This window comes from Neovison vison, chromosome 4 (assembly GCF_020171115.1).
Source record: "Neovison vison isolate M4711 chromosome 4, ASM_NN_V1, whole genome shotgun sequence".
Taxonomy (NCBI): domain Eukaryota; kingdom Metazoa; phylum Chordata; class Mammalia; order Carnivora; family Mustelidae; genus Neogale; species Neogale vison.
Genome location: NC_058094.1, coordinates 146,757,322 through 146,780,695, shown reverse-complemented (window position 1 = coordinate 146,780,695; position 23,374 = coordinate 146,757,322). Strand labels below are relative to the sequence as shown.

The window sequence follows — 23,374 nt, the reverse complement described above, 5'->3', positions numbered from 1 at the left end:
TGGTCCCAAGAAACTTGATGTCTTCTTAAGACAACAGAGGACCTGGAAACATCCTTGAGGTTTTTACACCAATCCAAACATGTTATATTTCTTTTGCTTAAAGGAAAAAGTCTGAATGTCCTTTGCTCACATATGTAAGATGTTGAAGTGAACAATGAGGTCTTCGGAGGAAAATTAGTCACACAAAGAGTGTCGTTACAGTGAAATACAGAGATTTGCATCACACTCTGTTCATGTGTTGAGACCCAACTATATATTGGGTAGCTTTGCCCAGTAGACCTCTGGCATTTACTGGGATAAATAACACGGTGACTATAAGAAATATTTTGGAAACTGCAAAATATGCTTCAGTTGTAAGTTAGTTTTATGATGATTTTACATTTCTGAATATTTTAATATGCCATTTTCTCCATTTTAACCTACTGTGCTGATGTGCCTTCTTATCTTTTCCCTTCTGGGTGTTGTCAATCTGTCTAATTAGATTATAGGCTCATTAGGTGGAGGCCAATGGCTAATTCCATGTTTAGTACAGAAACAGGACACTGTTGGTATTTAATCATCCATAGTCTCCTGTTCTGGCTCGGCAGGGTATAACAATACATCTTCTGAAAGCTCAGTAGAGTGAAAATTCCCCTGCGGAGGGCAAGAAGAAAGCAAGAAGGACAAATGAATTTTCACTCAACCCTTGAAGAGTTCTTCTTTTTACGAGAGTATAATAGCTAAGCCACTAACCTATAGAATGGAAAATCAGCCTGAATACATGTAAAAGAAAAAAATCAATATGCAGTAGCTGTTTTATGCAGCACTGTTCAATTCCAAAAGAGCTGACAGTTGGTGGAAACAAAAAAAAAAAAAAAAAAGATGCAGTATGCCATTTGGGAAAAAAAAAAGTAAAGCAAATAATTCGTATGTGGAACTTTTATGAGTGTCTCAAAACTGTTTAAGGAAAGCTGAGTATTCCTTGGAGAATCATGAACGAAGCAAGACTAGGGAAAGTATAATTTACCTAGTATATAGGTAAGGGAAACACACACACAATGAAGCTCCAGGATTCAGAGTTTATCAATTCTGGGGCCAGAATCCCTGATTACTCATCTGCTATCCTATGTAGTTTATAAAATCTATAGGGATTTAACAGTATCTGCTCACTCTGGGGTTCAACTTTAAGTTCTGCTGAAATTCTTAATAAAAAGAGTTTCACATTTTCTTCTTCTTAGTTGAATCCCTGTTGGTTCGCAACCAAGTTTACCTTGGCTTCTTCTGGAGCTTTATTTAGCTTAATTGACAGTATCTGCTAAGGTAGACAGAAAAAAAACAAAAATTATTCACTTCCCATTGATAGGTGAATTCTGTGTTTACTGATAGAGTTGCTAAAAAATTTCTACTGCTAACCTCTTTTATGATAGATACACCAAGGATTACAGAGTTCTTTTTCTTGCTAGCTAAGTAAGGCATTCCCTCTGAAAATATCATTAAGAGTCACTTATGGTTTGTCTCCCTAACACCACTTGGGGGTCATATAGAAATCAGCTTAAGGATCTCAGAATGTTTAAAGAGCTTTATCTATAATCTCCTCAATGTAAAAGGAAAAAATGCAATGTAAAAGATGAGTGCTTATTTTTGTGCACCCAGTGTCATTACTGAGCTAAAATTTGATGGAAAAAAAGGAATATAAGCTTTTATTCATTGCTTGCAATGTACCTTGAAATATGGAAAAAAGTAGAGACAACTTTGTATCTGAAAGCATTTCCATCCAAAGTAATAGCTGTAGGGAATAAATGGACACTTTGTGAAAGAGATTCGGCTCTTAGCAATATGAACAAGGGATGTAATTAGAATGTATTGTCCATTCCTGAATATCTTTTTAAAATATACTTAAATATTTAAGTGAAATCTTATGTCCTTGATAGATTAATTGAACTATGGATGTATACTTATTAACGAAACTCTAAAACCTTCATGATAATACTAACTTCGAAAACTGAAAAAAGGGGGGGGGGAATGGCAAAGTATCACAGATAATTCTCTATCACTCATAACACAGATAGACTGCTAAGAAACTTCTCAGCAGGCAACCCAGGCCGTATGTGTGGAAGTGCCCAGACCCAGATACCCCTCATGCAACAAAGTATCTACTGTGATAGATTGTAGAAATAACAAATCTTCCATCGTGGAAGAGGTTTCAAAGAAGAGTATATTTTGGAGTGAGTCGAGGAAAGTATAGGAAATTGTTGAGGTGAAGCAAAATCAATACTGAGAAGAAAGAAGAGAAAGGAAGAAAGAGGGAGAGAAAGAGAACCATAGCTTCTTCCTGTAAGTGGAAAGCATGTTTGTATACCTGCTACCTAATTCCCAAGTGAAATACTTACTACCGTAAAATGAATAAGACAGAAATGAAGTAGAATCAGAAGAGGGGAAAAAAAGACCCCTGATTTTAAAGACTTAATTTCTTAGCCTGTTCATATACATTTAATCCTTATTTGAACAGCGTATAATTCTGAATATAATGGAGTCTGAGCTAATTGGCTGAGAATGATAATATCCTTTAAAACTAGCTTCTGGCATAATGTCCAGTCTTTGCCAGGCCTATAATTACTGATGTGTGTATGTGAGCAAGGAACTATGTGATTTGGTTGGGCTCAATGGGCTAGTAATAATACCCCTGATCAGTGTTTGAAATTCTCCAAGGAAGAGCCTTGTATGAATGGCATGACCACATTCTATAGAAAGCAGTGCTTTTGAGAAATGAAAGGAATGACAGAGTATATGAACTCCATCATCAACTCGTATTTCTGAGAAAATGGCAAAATATGCAACCCTGCCAAGTATATGCCCGCTAATGTGATTCATTTTGGATATGAGTTAACACTTCAGCACACAGATGTCCAGATCCCAGATGATGTCTCTCACTTAATACTGGCTCACATTACTTAATGATTTCACTTAGTTGTGTGAAATCAAAATGCAGAACACTTAATTACAAGTGGGAGATGGTAGAAAGTGCTAACAGGACTGTTGACTCGGAAACTTGGGAAAGTAACTTCTTATTTTCTTGCCTCAGTGTCCTCTGCCCAGTAGTATGATGATTAGATTATGCCCGAGGTCCTCTCCAATTCTAAAATCATATAAATGGCCAATTGTGAACCACAAAATTACAAATGTTGGTTTAATAACAGCCTAAAATTGTGGCCTTTAAATGACATGCCCAAATCAGCAAACTGGATGAAGTTCATTCACGATAAAGGGGTATGACCAGCAATTAACTCTGGGAATTGGTGTCCTGTCCTCTAACAGAAACAGCCACAATATGTTGAATACAGTCCAAGAGAATCAAAACACAAGTCCCAACAAAGGCAGAGTCAGCTCATTTTATGATTTCTTTCTTTCTTTCTTTTTTTTATGATTTTATTTATTTACTTGACAGAGATCACAAGCAGGCAAAGAGGCAGGCAGAGGGGGAGGGGGAAGCAGGCTCCCCGCTGAGCAGAGAGCCCGATGCGGGGCTCGATCCCAGGACCCTGAGATCATGACCTGAGCTGAAGGCAGAGGTTCAACCCACTGAGCCACCCAGGCGCCCCTCATTTTATGATTTCTAATGAATACATGCACAAGATACTATATAGCCTAAAAATGACATAAAATGTTTAATTATCCCACAGCATGACTTGGACACACTACACAATCACTATAATTGAAAGAGCAAAGAATGATGGCTAAAGTTACCAAGCAAAAGGCAGCAGACTGAAAAAAGTAAACTCAGAGGCCAGGAGGCCATGTCTGGACATGCCCCTTGTTAACACCGATAAACTGTTACTAATAGAGCCAATTCTAAACTTTCTAAGTTATGGATCATTGCTCTCCCGGGCTGGCTGTGGTCAGTTCGTATTATAACTGAAGTCCATCTTCATACTGTCACACTGGACCTTCTTTCTCTTTGCATTTTTCTTTTCTTGATATTATAATAATTCCTTGGCAAATTCTCCGTCCTACAAAGTTCCATTGTTCTTCTGTGTCCATCCTGCTTCCTCTCCCATCACCACCACACAAACATGCACAACAAATCAGAATTGCTACTTCTGAGGTATTTTTTTTTAACTCCATAGGTAATATGCCAATGTCAAGACTTAAATTATTTTTATAGGAAATGAACATTTCCCATTGGTCTGCCTTCTTAATCCTATAATACAACCTCCTTTCTTTCGACCTGTTTCTAGAGAGCTGTAAGCCTGAAGCCATGGTAGTCGTGAAAAGCAATAAAGAGACATTAGTAAATATGTGGGGTACCTGGGTGGCTCAGTGGGTTAAGTGTCTGACTTTGGCTCAGGTCCTGATCTCAGGGTCCTGGGATTGAGCCCTGGGTTCGGCTCCATGCTCAGCAGGGAGCCTGCTTGAGATTCTCTCCCGCCACCCCTTGCCCTGCTCTTGCCTGCATGTGCGCGCACTCTCTCTCCCTCTCACAAAAATAAAATCTTTAAATACTTAATATGCATTAAGTGCTATTAATATGTCATTATAAAATACATGTTATGTAACAAAACGTCCATAGCAATACTGTGCATCCTGAGAACATTCTATGTGGCTCCTAAGCTACCTTTTGAAGTCTTCTGCTGGACTTACACCATCTAAGGCAGAGGGATGTTCATGAACTGTCACTTATAGAAGCAACTGATCTTTGAACTATTATGCACAAGACTTTATTTGGATAACAAATGTTATAGAAACATAGAGTTCAGTTGCTCTTTTTAATATAAGTGGGGAACGAGCAGTCTTTCAAAGTGAACAGCATCTTAGGATGGGTTAATTTAGTATAGGTTGATTCATGTCTCCATGCTAACTCATGTCTCTAGACCTCCCAGTCCCTTAACTTTCCTTCTGTAATTTATTTTAGGTCACAAATACAATAATTTTTTTAAACGTCATTCTAAAAAAAATCACTGTGGTACCAGAGGACCTTATATAATAACAAATAAGCATATGTTTTGTTTTGTTTTGTTTTGTTTTGTCTCTGAAAAAAGAAGTGCTGTTTTGGATATGTGGATACAGCCTTAAATTAAGAAAAGTAAATAAACACCCTGCCTGCCACGGCACATGATAATTCACAAAAGCATGGATACTTTTTCTTCCACTGATTTCATCTTGACATTTTTTTTTTTTACACCAAGAGCAGAATTCCCATTTCTTTTATTAAAATGTCATTTTTATGTTTTTGCCTACATACGTAATTAGATTTTAATATTTACTTTGTATTGGAATCTTTGTTCCTATTTTTTATCATTCAAGTTGGAAATGCATATTTGATGTTTTGAATTGACAACTACATTGATAAAATTTGAATTTTTTAAAGATTTTATTTATTTATTTGACAGAGAGATCACGAGTAGGTAGAGAGGCAGGCGGGGGGTGGGCAGACTCCTGCTGAGCAGAGAGCCCAGATGTGGGGCTCGATCCCAGGACCCTGAGATCATGGCCTGAGCTGAAGGCAGAGGCTTAACCCACTGAGCCACCCAGGCACCCCTAAAATTTGAATTTTTTTATGTTATTAAGCCTTGTTTCCAAATCATCCCTTCATTGGCCAAAATATACCCAAGTGTTTTATTTTCTCTGTGGTTGAACAATTTTTTTGTGGTACTTTTGGAAGTATCTAAAATTGACAATTTACCTATAGTCATTGCAGAAATAAATGTTTCTGCTACATAAGAAATCTAGGCCTAATCATTAAAATGCCTAAATTTTACTTAGTATTTCTGTTAGGTCCCCCAATAATGGGTCCATGATCAAAGGAGCGAGACTGATACAAAGTGAAGGTCAAGAAAAGCTTTATTTCGCGCCAAGCATCAAGAATCAAACCAACCAGCGGGGGCTGTCTCTTACAAAGAGGCAACCCCTCCCTGCCTTACAGACTAACTTTTATAGAGCAAAGGCCATGTGGTTGGGCCCCACCACACAGAGGTGGCCAGTGAGATTGTAACACACAGAGAAAGCTGCACAGTCATGCTAGGTCACACACGTGTGGCCAATTGAATTACAATTTACCCTAGTAGATATTTGAGCTATCCTACCACCTTGGTCAGAATTGGTGCCCAAAAGGCGGGACCCACACTCCTAGGTAGCTAGGGAAACAGTATGTGCCCCCCACTGATTGGATATCTCCACCTGGCCTGACCCACCCTTGTATTTGGGCTTTGTTACCTGGGACTGGTTTCCCTGATGTGCTTTTAAGTAAGTTCCGGGGGTTGGGGGGAGTGGGGGAGATGCAGGGTCAGTTTAAGTTTTATTGCATCAACAACAAAATCACTGTTGAACCGGATATAATTGCTCTGGCTAAATAGACCCTTACATTTCTACATCCACATTAAATGTTTCTGTTTTTTAACTTAAGAAAAAACATTAGCATTTGAAACCAAAACTTACAACTTTTTATTAGTGTGTGATTTTCAACCACACTTTCCATTTCAGCTCAGTTTGCTCTGTTTGCCAGTATGTAAATTCCCATTTCATGTAATACTGTGTTCAGATTAGGAGGTCCCTCCGTCCCTTTAGCAAATTAAGAATTTGTAAAAAGGGGCACCTGACTGGCTCAGTGGGTTAAGCCGCTGCCTTCGGCTGGGGTCAGGATCTCAGGGTCCTGGGATCGAGTCCTGCATCGGGTTCTCTGCTCAGCAGGGAGCCTGCTTCCTCCTCTCTCTCTCTGCCTGCCTCTCTGCCTACTCGTGATCTCTCTCTGTCAAATAAATAAATAAAATCTTAAAAAAAAAAAAAAAAAGAAATTGTAAAAAGTGCCAAGAGTTTGCATACTGACTTCTTAAAGTTCGAAAGAAAGCCAGAACGTTTTTCGAGTATGGGAGCGCTCACAAAGGTATTCTACCTCTGGATTTATGTTTCAAAGGATACTACATGCCCTCATCTTTGCCTCCTTTTTGACATGAACTTGGGCGTAAGCCAAAGTTCTAATTCTAAAAGTTTCAGTTGTCCCTTTTATCTCTATCATCTTGTCGTGACCTTCCATATGCAAATACCATGAAAAATTCTTGATACCTATGACTTTCCTCTCCTCGCATCCAGCCCCTTGATCCTCTGCGGTTTGGCTTCCGAAACCACCGCTCTACCCTGCCTCTGGTCTCATCTGTCTGCCAAATCCTGAGGCCTTGATTCACTGTTCTTGAACTCTGAGAAGTATTTAACATTGCAGACCACACCCTCCTTGTTCTGTGACACTGAGCAGCGGACCCCCCTTTCCCACCCCTTCAAGTGCTGCTGGAATCGCTCTCTTACCTTCTCACTGCCCGTGGGGATTACCATTCATTCAGCCTCCTCTTCTTCTGTCTGTATTTCCTGAAAGATTTCACCCATTCTGATCCTAAGCTACTTGTTAGCTGTGTCAGGTAAGGCAAGATATTTAGCTTCTCTGTACCTTGTGATTCTCATCAGCAAACTAGGGATACTATTTGATGTAAAAATCGAATGAGGTGGCACTTTGAAAGCACATAAAACAGTACCTGTCACATAGTAAGTCATTCGTTATTAGCCGTCATCATTATTTTTCACTTTATCACACTTAAAGCTTCATGTTCATCTTTGATTATGTTTCCATATTTCCAGTTGCCTTTAAGATACGACCAACAGAATACTCCATCAACATCATCTCAAACGCTGACATGTCATAAACAAAAGTCTGTTTATTGGGCTGTGTCCCCTTCTCAAAATGGCTTATTTGTTCAAATACCCTCTTTCTATCACTGATATTACCATTCTTCATGGAATCAATATTAACTGGTAATTTAACCTTTGTCTCTCATTGTCTAATTTAACTTTGCCACTGAGCCTCTCAGATTTTGTGGTTCTATTTTGAATTCATTAAGTTTTGTTACTTCTCAGTGTTCCACCTTGGTCCAGATCCTTGTCATTTTACACTTGGATTAATCACTCTTCTCTACTCCCAGCATCTTTATTCCAACCAAATAAGATCTTATAAACACCACTTTTAATGTGTCAGGGTCTGGTCAGTGTTCTTCTATTCAAGAAGTTAGAATCAAAGGAATAAAACTACACCAGCAATTATTAAAGAATTTAAAATAGCAGAGCTGATGTCACTTTTAAAATACATATTGAAAGAGAGGGGAACCCTCCTGCACTGTTGGTGGGAATGCAAGCTGGTGCAACCACTCTGGAAAACAGTGTGCAGGTTTCTCAAAAAACTGAAAATAGAGCTACCCTATGACCCAGAGATTGCACTACTGGGTATATATCCTAAAGATACAAACGTGGTGCTCTGAAGGGGCACGTGCACCCGAATGTTTATAGCAGCAATGTCTACAATAGCCAAACTATGGAAAGAACCTAGATGTCCATCAACAGATGAATGGATCAAGAAGATGTGGTATATATACACAATGGAATACTATGCAGCCATCAAAAGAAATGAAATCTTGCCATTTGTGAAGACGTGGATGGAATTAGAGGGTATTATGCTTAGCGAAATAAGTCAATTGGAGAAAGACAACTATCATATGATCTCCCTGATATGAGGAAGTGGAGATGCAACGTGGGGAGGTTGGGGGGTAGGAAAAGAAAAAATGAAAAAAGATGGGATTGGGAGGGAGACAAACCATAAAAGACTCAATCTCAAAAAACAGACTGAGGGTTGCTGGGGGCAGGGGGGATGGGAGAGGGTGGTGGGGATATGGACATTGGGGAGGGTATGTGCTATGATGAGTGCTGTGAAATGTGTAAACCTGGCGATTCACAGACCTGTGCCCCTGGGGAAAAAATACATATATGTTTATTAAAAATTAATTAATTAATTTTAAAAATGCATATTGAAAAATTAAGGTGATAAATTGAAGACTTATTTTAGCTACTTAAAATCTGATATATATATATTATTAAATTTTTATAGAAGATTAAGAAAATAAGCAGGAAGGATCATAGAACTGCTCCAGCAAACACTAATGGAGCACACAAAAAGGCAAATGTTACTACTTCTGTGACTACTACATTTATAATAATGGTAATACTAACAGACATTTATTACCTACGTTACACTTTGCAAAGCATTTTTTTTTTTCCAGGAGGTCAGGAAATATTTTATGGACAACTAGGGACATGGCCATAGTTGGGAAGCACACAGGACTGCAAACCAAAACCCAATAGCCAGCAAGGGCCCTGCATCCTGGGGTCCTCACGGTCTCCCACCAAACAAAGCTGGGCATCCAGGAGAAGGGGCAGGGGATCTGGTGTCCCACAGAGTGAAAGGATATATGATGCCTCATTCTGAGAGACAGGGTGAGGAGGTAAAATGGAGGGAAGGTCCATCACTGCCCAAGATTACCTCCTCCTCTCAGAGCCAACACCAGATGGAGGACAAAACCACCTAGGATCTTGTAATCAGCTGCTGTCTTCCCATCATTCATGTTTTCCACAGCCGCTGCTGCTGTGGGGGGATTCCCTCTTTCTCCTACACACGCTCCTTGATTCGCTCCACCTTGTCTGTAGGTTCAATGTCAATTTCAATCTCCTCTCCGGTCAGCGTCTTCACTTTAATTAGCATCTTCTTCCCAGTTTGAAGCTGCACACAGATACTTTGCTGCTTCTACCGCTGCGGTCGCCGCTGCCGCTCCTTTGCAAAGCATTTTGACATAAAGTATTTCATTTACTTTTCACAATTCAATGAGAATAGTATTGCTATTAATCTATTTTACAAAATTAAAAACTGAGCCTCATAAGGTTAAACAGCTTACTAGAGGTCATGCAGCTGAGAAGTGATGAGGCAGAACTCAAACTCAGGTCAGGTTCCATTGCACTATTGAAAGACCTCAATAAATAATTTTTAACAACTTGCTGCATTTTAATAACTTAATAATAGCACCTAGTGAAAGCTGAGTGAGTGAGTGAATTATTAGATAGACTATAATAATTCTAAAGCTGATTATTTAAATATATTAAGATTGGGGCACATTATATGAAGAAAACTTAGAATAGTTCCCTAAATAGTGGATATCTAGCTCCACTGAATATTGACTTTCAAAGGGCACCCTTTGAAAATTGCCACCCACAAAATGCCCTGTCTCAGATTTTCATGGACCTCAGTGTACTGTAGTCATGGAACATCCAAGGGGAAAGTTGTGTATAGGAAGAAAACAGTGAACATAGAAAATAGGGCATAGAGAAACAGACTACTATGTATCCATCCCTATCCAGAAAGACAGTGTGTCTAAAACATGGGTAGAGTTGGCCTCACAGTGGCCTGAATACCTTGTCTTTCAAGATTATCCCCATCCTTTGCTCTCCCACCCCTATGTCCTAAGCAAGCTTTTGTTTTCCCAGATACCTTGAAATGCAAAAAAGAGAGTGCTCCTCACTGAAAGTGGGTTATAATTGAATGAGCTGGCAATCTGGTTTTACACGGATTTCTCTTGTTAGTGTTTGAGTATCACTAAAAGTCTGACTATTTCAGGGTGTCCTCAGAATGTCCAGAAGGGCTGAGAACCAGCTATCTAGACCATAGTGACTTAACTTAGGTATTGCCTTCCCAAGGAAGTCTTAGCAGCAAAAATCAAGTTCCCTTATAAAACATCCCTATTAGAATACCATTGTCAACGAATTTCACCACTGGCGTAGTGAAAAAAAATGCTGAATATTAGAAATTTATTACATGAAACTACCAGAAATTTAAAGTGAGGCTTAGTTCTGTTTGATCCAGTCACCTGATTCCCATTAAGTTGATTCAAATTCAAGTCTTTAATTCTCCTATCTAATGTATCTCTTGGGGCGCTTGGGTGCCTCAGTCAGTTAAGGATCTGCTTTGGGCTCAGGTCATGATCTCAGGGATCCTGGGATTGAGCCCCAAGGTACACTCTCTGGTCTCTGCTTCTCCCTCTCCCTCTGCCCCTCCCCCTGCTTCTGCACACACACTCTCTCTCTCCTCTTCTCTCGAATAGATACATAAATAAAATCTTTAAAATATCTCTTATTCAGAAATCTGATGCCTTTTTTAAAAAAAGATTTTTTATATATTTGACAGATAGAGATCACAAGTAGGCAGAGAGGCAGGAAGAGGGGGTTGGGGTGGGGAGCAGTCTCCCTGCGGAGCAGAGAGCCCCATGTGGGGCTCGATTCCAGGACCCTGAGATCATGACCTGAGCTGAAGGCAGAGGCTTTAACCCCACTGAGCCACCCAGGCACCCCATGATGCCATTTTAACTGTCTCTTTTTACCTTATTTAGCTGTTTCAAATACCTTCTTATTAGCTTTGGCCAACCTGGACCCTTCTCTTCAAAGACTTGTCATCTTTGCTCATTCTAGTGACTCCTAAAAGGAGTTTTAAAACTTTCTGTTATGGAATATTCTAATCATATACAGAAGTAGAGAAAATAGTATAATAAATCTCTATGTACTCATCAGTCAGGTTATTAACTCTTAGCCAATTGGAAGGATATTAGCTCCTTCCCAGTGTTTAAATTCATCAAAGTCTGTCTCAAGTTCTGTGTTCTACAATGACCTTCCCCTCTAATTATTCCATCCCAAATTTGATCTATTGCCTTTCTGACTTTTTATTGGACAGTATTAGTGTTTCTGTTTTGTTGTCTGATGAAGTTGGTTTTTTTCTTTTTCCTTTCCTGCTCCTAGTCTCTATTATAAGCTCTCCAAATCCACAGGGAAGTCCCACATGCATTTTTTATGCAGAGCCACAACGAATATAGCATGAACTTCACAATAGATAACTTCAAAAGTAAACCTAATGAGCTACCTAATTACTACTTGGCAAAAAGGGAATATAGTGTCTAGAAAAGAGTAAGTAATATCATCACTTTAGTGCTACAAAGTATTTGCCCCCAGTGAAATTCATTAGCCAAAGGATGAGCAATCATTTCCCATTTTTCTAATAACTGTCTTCATAATTAACAGCTTGTATAACTGTAATATGGGTGAAATACATAAAATCTTTTTACAAGCACAAATAAAATTAGCCTTTATTTTATAAATGTTGTCTTTTGAATATAAAATTGTCTAAAATTATAGAGTTGACAGACAAACCTATGACATTTAAGTGTTAATGTCTTCTTTCTTTTTCTTTATGTGGGATTAATATTCATGTAGTTCAACTGACATTACCTAATGATTACAGAAATTATGAAGATGAAACAAAAGTTAATTTTCCTGGATGCACTTTATACCCTGGGAAGAATGCTAATGGTAGTTTAAAGCATTTGGACCTGAACTGGACATATGTATCTTTCTACTCATTTGGCTATTTTAAATAGGATTTAAAACACTTGGGTGAAATTATTTAGAAATTTCTCAGTTGCAAATTACTTGGCACTGACTATTAATCTACTAGTCTTACGTAAACATTATTCCCAAAACCATGCCAATGACTCCCAGGACCCTAAAGTGAATTGTTGATTCAAGATCGAGCTGGCCTTCATGCCCAGTATGGAATGGCCAGTATGAACGTGTGAAAATGTGGCATATGGATAGCCTACTCTTTCCACTTTCCCAGAATCTCCAATATTTAGAGTCTCATTGACGATTTCAGCAAAAGAAGAATGCAGTCATTTGGTGCTGAAATTAGTGCATAAAACCGTAATTTTATATCCTGGGGAGCTTCTGTATCATAGCATTTAACTAATAAGCTTCATTAATATTTGGCAGTATATCTTTTATTTAAATGACTTGATGACAGTTTCAAAGGCAAGTACACTCTGGAAGGCATTTTATTTTATGCCCATAGTTGGAATGTGGACAAGAAACCAGTGTCGCCTAGTGAAGCAGTAGCCAAGTGAAAATGGGTTTAAATTGAAGAAACGATAAGCTTATCAAAGGGCTGTTATCTTAAAGGCAGCCGTCTAGGAAAAATACATAATGCAGCCCTCATTCTGCCCTGTGACGTACTTTACTTCTGTTCGTCTTTCACAGAACCGATGATTAGAGGGAGAGGAGGATATAAAAGAGTATCTGACTTGGGCTTGCTTGCCCTTAGGAAGACCTGCTAATTAGCCTTTCAATTAAGTAAAGAGAAGGCTTTCAAGTCTTTGGTAACAATGAAGTGAAACTACATTAGCACATCCACTTCAGCTCCGTTCAGCAACACACAGAGTCTTCTCTTTGTTACCACACCAGTCCATTTGCAAGTGGGTATTTTCACACTCTCTGATTCAATTTGTCCAAAATGTGATTTTTTTTTTCCTGGCCAGAACTGTTGGTCTCTGAAAAGCCAGGTCATTTAAGGTGATGAATGGTTACAAAAGTTATATCACATTGTTTCTGGTACAGATAAGTTCTTCCTTTACATTGCATTTATTTGTAAATAATCAGAAATGTATTTCACATTTAAAACAGTATGTTAGCCTAATTCTCACAATTTTCTTAGTTTTGAAATGACTGTATTACCAATCTAGAATGCTTAGAAAGTGGGGGTGGGTGGGTGGGTGGGCAGGGAATCATGGGCCAAATAGCAAGGAAAAGAAACCCGTATGTAGACAGTACCATGGAGAATGCAAAGGGGAGACCTTCAAAAAGAGTCCCTTTTCCCTAATTCCCCTTGCAAAGGAAGTTAGAGCTCATGGTACTCTGTTATTTGGAAAAGGGATTTAAAATTCTGAGATGCTGACTAACTTCTAAGGATCTTGAGTTACTTTGTATACTCTCATAGAACTCTGTAGCAATTGGAGAAGGTAAATCATTGGAGAAGGTAAATCATCAGACCACTGGCTTCCTTCAACAGATACTCATTGATATCATTGGCCCATATGATCAGGCACCAGCTCCACATGGTGCCCTACCCTGGAGAGTCAAAGAGCCATCCATGCTCACTACCCCACGGAGTCCTCTGTTCAGTAGGAGTGATGGTACAAACAGTCACCAGAGGAAGCAGAAATGCCATTTAGCTGGTGGCCAACCAGGTGACATTTCATTAAAGCAGTAACAGTGGAGTTGTGTCTTGCACAATAAGCTTTTGAAAGGCAGAGACGCATCCTAAATGGAGGAAATGAAATAAGTTATTGCATGACAATTCATTTAATAAATATTTACTGAGTCCCTATTGTAAGCAGCCAGTCCCTACTTGGATTCTTGAGATAAAACATCTAAAAATAAAAACATGGGCTCCTGCACTATTAAAGCTAGCCATCTGATGGATACAAATAGGAAATAAAAATACAAACTGATCTATCATGTAATAGCAGAAGGGCTACTCTATTCCAGCCCATTCTCCTTCCTGATGTTCTCTGGGAACTCATCAAGCATGATCTTGCCTCAGGACTTTGCATTTGCCATTCCCTCTGCCTGGAACACTCATTTTCAAAACACTCCCAAGGCTCACTTCTCTCACCCCCTTCAGACCTCGTTCAAATAGGCCCCTATCTGGGAAGAATTCCTTACTAAGTAGCAAGCACCATTCTCCCTTCTCTGCTTTGATTTTCACCGTGGAATGAATTTTCATCTGGCATGCTCTTTAATTTGTTTATTGCCTCTCTCCCCCATGGTAAGTAAGCACCACGCAAGAAAGGCATTTTGGCTGCCTCGTTTACTGCTCTACCCTCAGTACCAGGGACAATATCTATGCCAAGAAATATTTGTAGCATGAAAAAATATAATGAAAAACAAAGTAGGGTCAAGGTGGCTAAGTGATTGATGTGTTGCTGTTTTATGGGGAGGCAGGAGAATAACTTTACTAAGGAGGTGATATTTAAATTCAAACCTGAATAAAAGGAAGGAGGAAGTCACACAACTATGTAAGAAAAGGGCTTTATGGTCAGAGAAAACAGCAGAGGCAAAAGCAGGTGCATCCTTGGCTGGAGTGGAAGAAACTAAAGAGGAGAGTGATAGAGTGTTCAGAAGGGTAACATGAGCCCTGCTGATGATCTGAATTTTATTTTGAGTGAAAGGGAAAGCTGCAGACGTAGGTTTGTTTGTTTGTGACAGAACAGTGACACAATCTGACTGACTTTTGTAAAGCATCACCAGGCTATGGTGTGGAGAACAGATGATAGCAAAGCAGAAGCAGATCTACACCGATAGGAAGGCAAGAGTCCAAGACTGATGTGAGAACACTGGAGATATAAGATTGAAGATCGTTTCTGAAGGTAGAGTTAATAAGATTTACTAATGGACTAGATGGATGCAGTAAAAGGGAGAGGTCAAGGAAGAGTTCAAGGATTTCGGCCAGACCAACTGTGTAAATGCAGTTGCCATCAACTGAGATGGGGAAGGCTATGTGAAAGGAGTAGATTGGACAAGGGGAGGAATTAAGAGCCTGTCTTGGAGGTGATAAATTTGAAATGCTGTTTAGATATCCAGGTAGACAATGGGATATTTGGTCTGAATCTCAAGAGAAAGGTCAGAGCTAGAAATATAAGTTTGGAACTTCTCAGGGTAAGAGGTGGTATTTTAATCCGTGGGAATAGATTGGATCACCAAGAGAATTAGTGTTAATTAGAGTCATACCCACTAACATTTGCATTGCGTTTTCCCATTCACCAAGCACTTCCACATTGACTGGACAATTGTGAGAGTTAAGATTGAAAATCTCATTTGGATTTGAAAGAGAAAAGTGAATGAAAGACTAAGAGTAATATGAGAAGAATGCTGACTGCCCAGCACTTTACAAACAACTGGACTTGGAGGATGAGGTTGACAAAGAGAGTTTCGATGCTGTCATCTGAGAGACCATAAATATGTGGGGATGGGAAGGGGCATGAAGAGAGGTGATGATAACTACCGTTTTGAATATGGTGAGTTTCCAATGCTTTGAGGACATCCAGATGATGTAGGAGAAAGAATGAGTTTTTTAGCAAAGCCAAGCCCTACTTCTACTTCAAGACTCAATTCAAATATTACTTCTGCCAGCAAGTGTCCTCCTTCTGGCCTCCTTGGCCTGAGTTAGTCTTCTCCCTATCTCGTCACAGCTTCCATCACACGTTTAGAACTACCTGTTGACTTCCTTGTGACCCACTTAGTTCCTTAAAGAGAGGGAGGGTTTTTTTTTCCTTTTACGTCTGTGTCCTCTACCTTGGACCATGTGTGAGATGTAGTAGGTTCTCATGAACATGGATGAATGGATGGATGGATGGATGGCAGCAATGAGAACCAAACTGAAGCTCTTCATAGTAATTTACACTAAAGTAAACCAGTGTGGTTTTGTGGAGCCCACAAGCAGAATAGAGAGAGAACAGAAAGTAACATTAAAAGTCATCGATAGCTTGATCTCAAATGGGATATGTTCCACAGAAAGTATTTGTCTTGTCATCTGGCCAGCAGATTAGAACATTAAAATTTGAGATACTCATTGGATTGGAAGACTTGGCAACCAAATTAAATTCCCTAGATGTTTTGGAATGAAATTAAGTACGAAAAACTGCTCTCTGAGGTTCTTTTGTTTTGTTTTGTATTGTTTTGTTTTGTTTTTCTGTTTTAAGGCTGGGAATAAGGCATTTATTATAAAAATGAGAACTTTCCCTCTGTCTACTGACTGTGGCTGCTGCATGAGTATAAATGAAAGAGAAAGTAAATTTAAAGTGGAAGATAGCTGTGCTCACTATTAAGTCACCCATACAAAGCTAAATTTAATCCCGAAACAGAGACTTGAACACGGGACCTTCAGATAAAAAGTCTGATGCTCTTCTCAACTGAACTATACAGGACAGATGTTGTTTAGGGTTCGAACTTGTCATGAGTAATAAATAAGTCTTTGAGATCTAATACAAGTATAATGAATGCAAACAACAACATTGTATGATGATCATCCATCTTGCTAAGAGACTAGATCTTAATTCTTCCAACCACTAAAAAGAAATGATAATTATATGATGTGACAGAGATGTTAATTATCACAAAGGCAACCAAATACAACATATAAATACATCAAATTAACATGCTGTATATCTTGAATTTATACACTCTTATATGTCAAATATGTTACAATAAAAATTAAAATTAAAAATTAAAAATAAAGCAGAAGAAATAGTAAGGGATAGGTGAATTAGCTTATTATTTACTGTAATTAAATAAATATTCATTGAACACCTGTTTTGTATCAGGCACTTTGCTTGATGCTATGAATACAATAATTGTTAAAATATCAATGCTCTCCTCCCCAGTTTTTTATTTAAATTCTAGCTAGTTAATATACAGTGTAATATTGGTTTCGGGAGTAGAATTTAGTGGTTCATCACTTACATACACCACCCAGTGCTCATCATAACCAGTGCCGTCCTTATACCCATCACCCACTTCACCCATCCCACTGACCCCCTCCCCTCCAGCAACCATCACTTTGTTCTCTGTAGTTAAGTCTGTTTCTTGGTTTGCCTCTCTTTCCCCTCAACCCATGTTCATTTGTTTTGTTTCTTAAATTCCATGTAAGAGTGAAATCATATGGTATTTGTCTTTTTCTGACTTATTGCAAGTAAAATGTTCTCCTCCCTGACAAAGCTTGTAGTCTAGGAAATATGACAGCAACAGCCACTTGTAGTCAGGCGGCTCTCACTGTGTGCTGTGCTCAGGGCTCTAAGTGTCTGAAGATCATTTAGTCTTCATGATAACCCTGTGAATAGGTAGGCTACTATCATCCCCGTTTGATAGTTAGGGATACTTAAGTGCAGGGAGTTTGAATAACTTACCTGAACTCACCCAGCCTGAAAGCAGTGAGGCTAGGACTGGAATGTATTGTAGTCTGGCTCTGGAACTCGTGGTCTTAAGCAATACACCATATATATAAAGATACCTCTCCCTCTCTTTTTCTCTCTCTCTCTCTCTCTGGGTGTATTCATTCTTTCATTCATTTAAACGCACTTACTTTTTGCAATGTAAGAATGTAGCATAAAGTTGATACGGTTGATATTGGAAGTGAATGCCCAGGAAGTTAGTAGAAGACTTCACTGGGCAAAAGGAAAAAATGAAAAGATGCCAACTAATGCGACTAAATCTAGGAGTGAATAGGAAACAAGGAGAGAAAGGAAAAACAAACTCGAGTGTGAAAGATCTTTTCCCTATTAACTTTTCAAATCATGGACCCACTGTGTGTGTCGATGAATTTTTAGCACAGTGTTCTTCTGGGGAATATGTTTATGCTGTGGGTGTCTTAAGAGTATTTGTGTCAGAGACAATTCGTTGGAGATTCACTGCCTGACTGTGCTTTGGAAGTTTTCTCTGAAATTCACTGATCTTTCTTGAAAGCTATTGCCTTCATTGGCTTCTGCTCCAGCTCCTGGTTACTGGCTCCAGATTTTTCTTAGGTTGTGCTTTCAGGGCTGACATCCTAAAGCAACAGAAGCCAGAACTGTTCTGTCTTCCGGGGATTGGTTTTGTTGTTGTTGTTGTTGTTGTTCTTGTTCTTGTTCTTGTTGTTTTTTCTGTCAGCATCCGTGAAAATACAGCATTGTCATTAAATGCTCAGGTGCCTGGAATCACAATGACCATTTTGACCCCTAGACCATTCATTCATTGTAACTATCTGAGCCTCAATTTCTGCATCTTTAAAATGGACATAACACTGATACCTACCTTTTAGGGGTATTGTGAGAATTAGTTCTGACAAAGTGTTGAATACACGGGCACAGTACATTTTAGCTGTCAATATGCTGATCATTTGTGATAAGCATACCTCCCGGTTAGGAGCAGGCAAAACCCCATTAAAAAAATAGGAAGTGAAATTTTGTTATTCTTTTCCAAGTGACTTTAAATAATGTGCTTTTAGTAAAGAAAACCTGTAAATGCATAGCAAAACAGGTAGAAGGTTTCTAATGCAGTCGCTCTCAGGTCTGAAGACTTTCCATGTAAAATATTTCTGCCATGTTCCCTGGGGAATTAATTCCTTTCTTCATGCAGTGTTCACCATGTTTTCAATTTCAAAAGTATAGTAAGTAGCTTTTGCATATCAACTTTTCCACCCATTTTTTTGATGCCTTTATTCAGTGAGAGTATTGATTTCTGCCTGTGAATAGGCTGGATATTAATTACCTATTGTTACCCTGGGCTGTGGAAGACATCTCCTAAGCTCACTTTTCACACACATAAAAATTCAGAGAGATACAACATGAAATTTCAAATTTCTGTATGGTGATGTTTTCAGCCTTTATTCAACAGAAGCCCCTAAACTTTTTGAGCCATGATTGTCTTTGGCAGTCAGGTAAAGCCTTTGGATTCTTCTGGGACTAATGTTTTTAAATGCATAAAGTTAAATCATAGAAAACCAAAGATGTTGATATATTATTAACTATTTTTCAAACACAAATTTGTGATGTAATAACATTTTTATTCCTTATTAATTTAAAAATACTAAGATCTAGCAGCACATTTAAGTACTATTGTAATTTCAGTAGTGATGAACATAAAAGTTATTTCAAGACATCTGCAGAAACTATAATATAATATGAAACTATGTGTGATTCCTAGGGGTACAATGCTCCTGTTATTTGTTGTAAGCATTTCTTATATAATTAATATATATATTATATATAATATATACATATATTTCTTTTATAAGTAACTGAAAATAAAGATCTAATCGTTTCTTATCCAAGTTCACAGACCCCCGAATTTTATCCAGAACCCTAGATAAAGATCTCTTGATATTAAAGAAAGACTTCACTTTGTGTTGAATATACTGAAATGCAAAGTTGCCACACTATTTAAATTAATTGTTGTTGTTTTTATTTACATCTGAATTATATTACGTTTGTCTTTGCCATCCAAAATACTATTCCTGTATTATAGAAATGCAGGAAAGCAGAAACAATGAGAAGAACCCCTATTAAAGTCTTTCACACTTCTTTCCACTTACTCTGAAATATGGCCCTAATCATGTTGTGTGTGTAATTTTGTGTCTACTAAAACCAACATGGTATCACGAGTATTTTCACATTGTCCTATAATTTTTATAATCATTAGTTTTCATGGCTGTGTGGTATCACTTTTCCCACTTCCATACCCTTCTTACTGGCTAGCAACGTTGTGGCTTTTAAAAGCAGCATATTTCATGTAATGGCTGCTGCTTAAACTTTCCATGTATTTATATTTAAATCTGACGAATTCTTTAAGTAAACAACCAACAGAAAGTTATAAAGATGTATTACAGCTTTAGAACTTATCATATATCATCCCACTTTAATCATCACAAATGAGCCTTCTTTTTCTTTCTCATAAGCTTTTTATTTTTATTTTATTTTTAAAAGATTATTTTTTTATTTATTTGACAGACAGAGATCACAAGTAGGCAGAGAGGCAGGCATAGAGAGAGGAAGAGAAGCAGGCGCCCCATCAAACAGGGAGCCCGATGCGGGGCTCAATCCGAGGACCCTGGGATCATGACTGGAGCTGAAGGCGAAGGCTTTAACCCACTGAGCCACAACCCAAGGCGCCCCAAGCTTTTTATTTTAGAACAGTTTCAGATTTACAGAAAAATTGCTCATTTACCCCATACCTAATTGCCCTTATTATTAACACCTTAAGGTGGTACATTTGTTACCCTTAATGAGCCAATAGTGACACGGTATTATTAGTGCAAGCCCATACTTTATTGAGATTTTCTTAGCTTTTTTGTCCCTAATGTTCTTTTTCTGTCTCAGGATGCCAGCCAGGACATCACATAACATTTAGTCATCAAGCCATACCTCCTTAGGCTCCTCTCAGCTGTGACAGTTTTTTAGATATTCCTTGCTTTTGAGGACCTTGACGGTTTTGATGAGTACTGGACAGATATACTGCAGAATGTCCCTCAATGGGGATTTGTCTGAATTTGTCCTCACAATTACGCCAGGGTTACAGATTTTTTTTTGAGGGAGACCACAGAAGTAGAGGACCATTCTCATCACATCATATCAAAAGTATATCCAAAAGATATCAACATGATATTACTTGTTGATGTTAATCTTTATCACCTGGCTAATGTCATGTTTGTCAGATTTCTCCGCTAGAAGGTCACTCCTTCCCCGTTTCCATACTGTACTGTACTCTTCGGAAGGAAGCCGTTTTGTGTATCCCATGGTTAATGGAGTGGAGAGTGAGGTTCCACCACCTCACATAACTACATAAACTATTTGTAATTCTCCTGCACGGGGTATTTGTCACAAGCCTCCTTTAATGTATGAGAAAACTAAGGCTTAAACAGATTAAGGAACTAGCCCAGCTTGCTTTGCCTCCTATACTTTCCCCTGTTCTCCATAGCACTTGTAGAACACGGTTCTGTCTGTGCTTTGCCGGGTGAGCCCTTCCCAAGTGTACAGGGCTGTTTGTGGCTGCTCGGCAGCATTGCTAGACTGGACCCTTTCAAAAGATAGGGATTTATTACACAGATATCATGTGTTCATTCAAACTATGATGTTCCCTCTAATGTCTAAACCACTAGAAGTTACTCAGTTCTGGAGGATGAGAGAGAAGAAAGAACTGAACCAGTTCCTGTCCTGATAAATGATATTCTGCTTATCTCAGTTTATTGACCAAAAAAAATTTGCATGTACCGAACATTACTCTAGACATAAGGCAAACCACTGTGAATGGGATATTTTAGTGGTAGAGAGAGACATCATAGTATGCCAGATATGCTGTGATGAAAAATAAAGCAGAATCGGGGATAAAGTACTGATGGAAGGCCTCTCTGAGGGCGGGGCATTTGAACAGAGACCTAAGGACATGAGGCAAGGCATACCAGGCAGAAAAAACAGGAAGTTGAAAGTGCCTCAAGATGCGTCATGCTTGATCTGATAGGGGAAGAGCAAGGAGGCCATTGAAGCCGATGCTGGTCACGGAGGATGTTGTAGACCACAGTAAAGCTTCTGGATTTTGTTATAAACATGATGGGTAATCATTTAACATAAAAATAAAGTGATAAGATTTGCATTTTAAAAACATCATTCTGGGGCACCTGGGTGGCTCAGTTCGTTGGGCAACTGCCTTCAGCTCAGGTCATGATCCCAGAATTCCTGGATCGAGTCCCGCATCCGGCTCCCAGCTCTTCAGGGAGTCTGCTTCTCCCTCTGACCTCTCCCCTCTCATGTTCTCTCTCTCAGTCTCTCTCAAATAAATAAATAAAATCTAAAAAACAAAACAAAACCAAAAAAAACATCATTCTGGTTCCTGTGTTAAGAATAGACTATCAAGGGAAAAGGAAAACAGAGGCCAGTTAGGATGCTATTGGAGTAGTCCAGGCAAGAGATCATGCTGGCTGGGACTAGGGGAGTGGCAGTAGTGTTGGTGAGAAGTGGATAGGTTAAGTATATATTTTGGAGGTATCCATGATGATACTGGCTGATGTTTTTTTGGACAGTGGAGTAAGAAAAGGGGAGAAACCAGAGATGACTCAAAAGTCTTTGTCCTGAATGGTAGTACCAGTTACTGACCTGGGGAAGACTCAGGGAGAAGCACATTAAATTCGAGATCACTTATGGGACCTGCTGATATTGACTAAATAGTTGAGTTTGAAATTTATAAGAGAGATTGCGCCTGGAGATATAGATCTGGGGGAGAGTCATGGACATATAGATAATGTTGAAATCCATGAGAGCAGATGACATAATCCATGGAGTAGGTATAACAGAGAAGAGAAAAGGTCCCAGAAAAAGGATACAGAAAAAAAGACTCAAAGAGCAATCACTGAGATAAAAGTCAGGAAAATGTGGTGTCTTGGAAACCAAGTAAAGAACTTGCTTGAGGGAGATAGTGACCAACCATGTGAGATAAAGCTAGGAAAGGTGAATAAGACCTTGCCCTCTCAGTGATCATGTGAAATTTTCTTAATTTGGGTGGAGACCATCTTGTCTTCAGTGGATGAATATTCTGATATCAAATTTTCAGGGTCCCCTCTCTATATTGTCCTAAGAGACAAATTGAGACATATTTAGAGATGTATTCACATGGTCTAGTCAATCTTATGGTTACAAAGTAGACAAGAACATACAGATCAAAAGTGGAAGCAGCTAGAAAAGAAAAAAAGTCAGATTTGTCAACATGATCTCTCTGATGCTCTTACTTTCTCTAAACCAACAGCACAGATACCATCCTTGAACTAGTTATTGCATTATCAAATAGTGCGGTCAGCTAGGCTTACATAAATATTAGAGTACTATGCAGAAACTCAAAGCCATAGAGTGGAAAAAGGTACAGGTAGAAATTCGGTAAAGTAACATGAGGTTTATTATTTTGTCATTGACAAAAGATATTCAAAAGAAATAAAATGGGTGCCTGCCTATCTTTGAAAAATTACAACATGTTCTATTCTGATGAATTAGAGTAGTTGAAAGTGGGCATCTCTCATGCAGAAGTCCAGGACCTTGTTCGCTATCAAGTAGTGTTTGACACAAAATACCTATCCAATTGGTCTCACCACTTTAAAGTACTAGAAAACTTCATTAAATATAATTAAAACCTTTCAGTTTGACCA

The 23,374-nt window shown here is 38.7% G+C and overlaps 1 protein-coding gene and 1 pseudogene across 4 annotated transcripts in view; one reads left to right on the top strand and one right to left on the bottom strand.

Annotated features, from left to right (window-relative positions):
- The window catches only part of MAGI2 (membrane associated guanylate kinase, WW and PDZ domain containing 2), a 1,353,147-nt gene that overhangs the window by 1,064,018 nt on the left and 265,755 nt on the right, over window positions 1-23,374 (top strand). The gene's annotated exons all lie outside the window — the stretch shown is intronic.
- On the bottom strand, window positions 9,312-9,614 carry LOC122904756 (annotated as a pseudogene).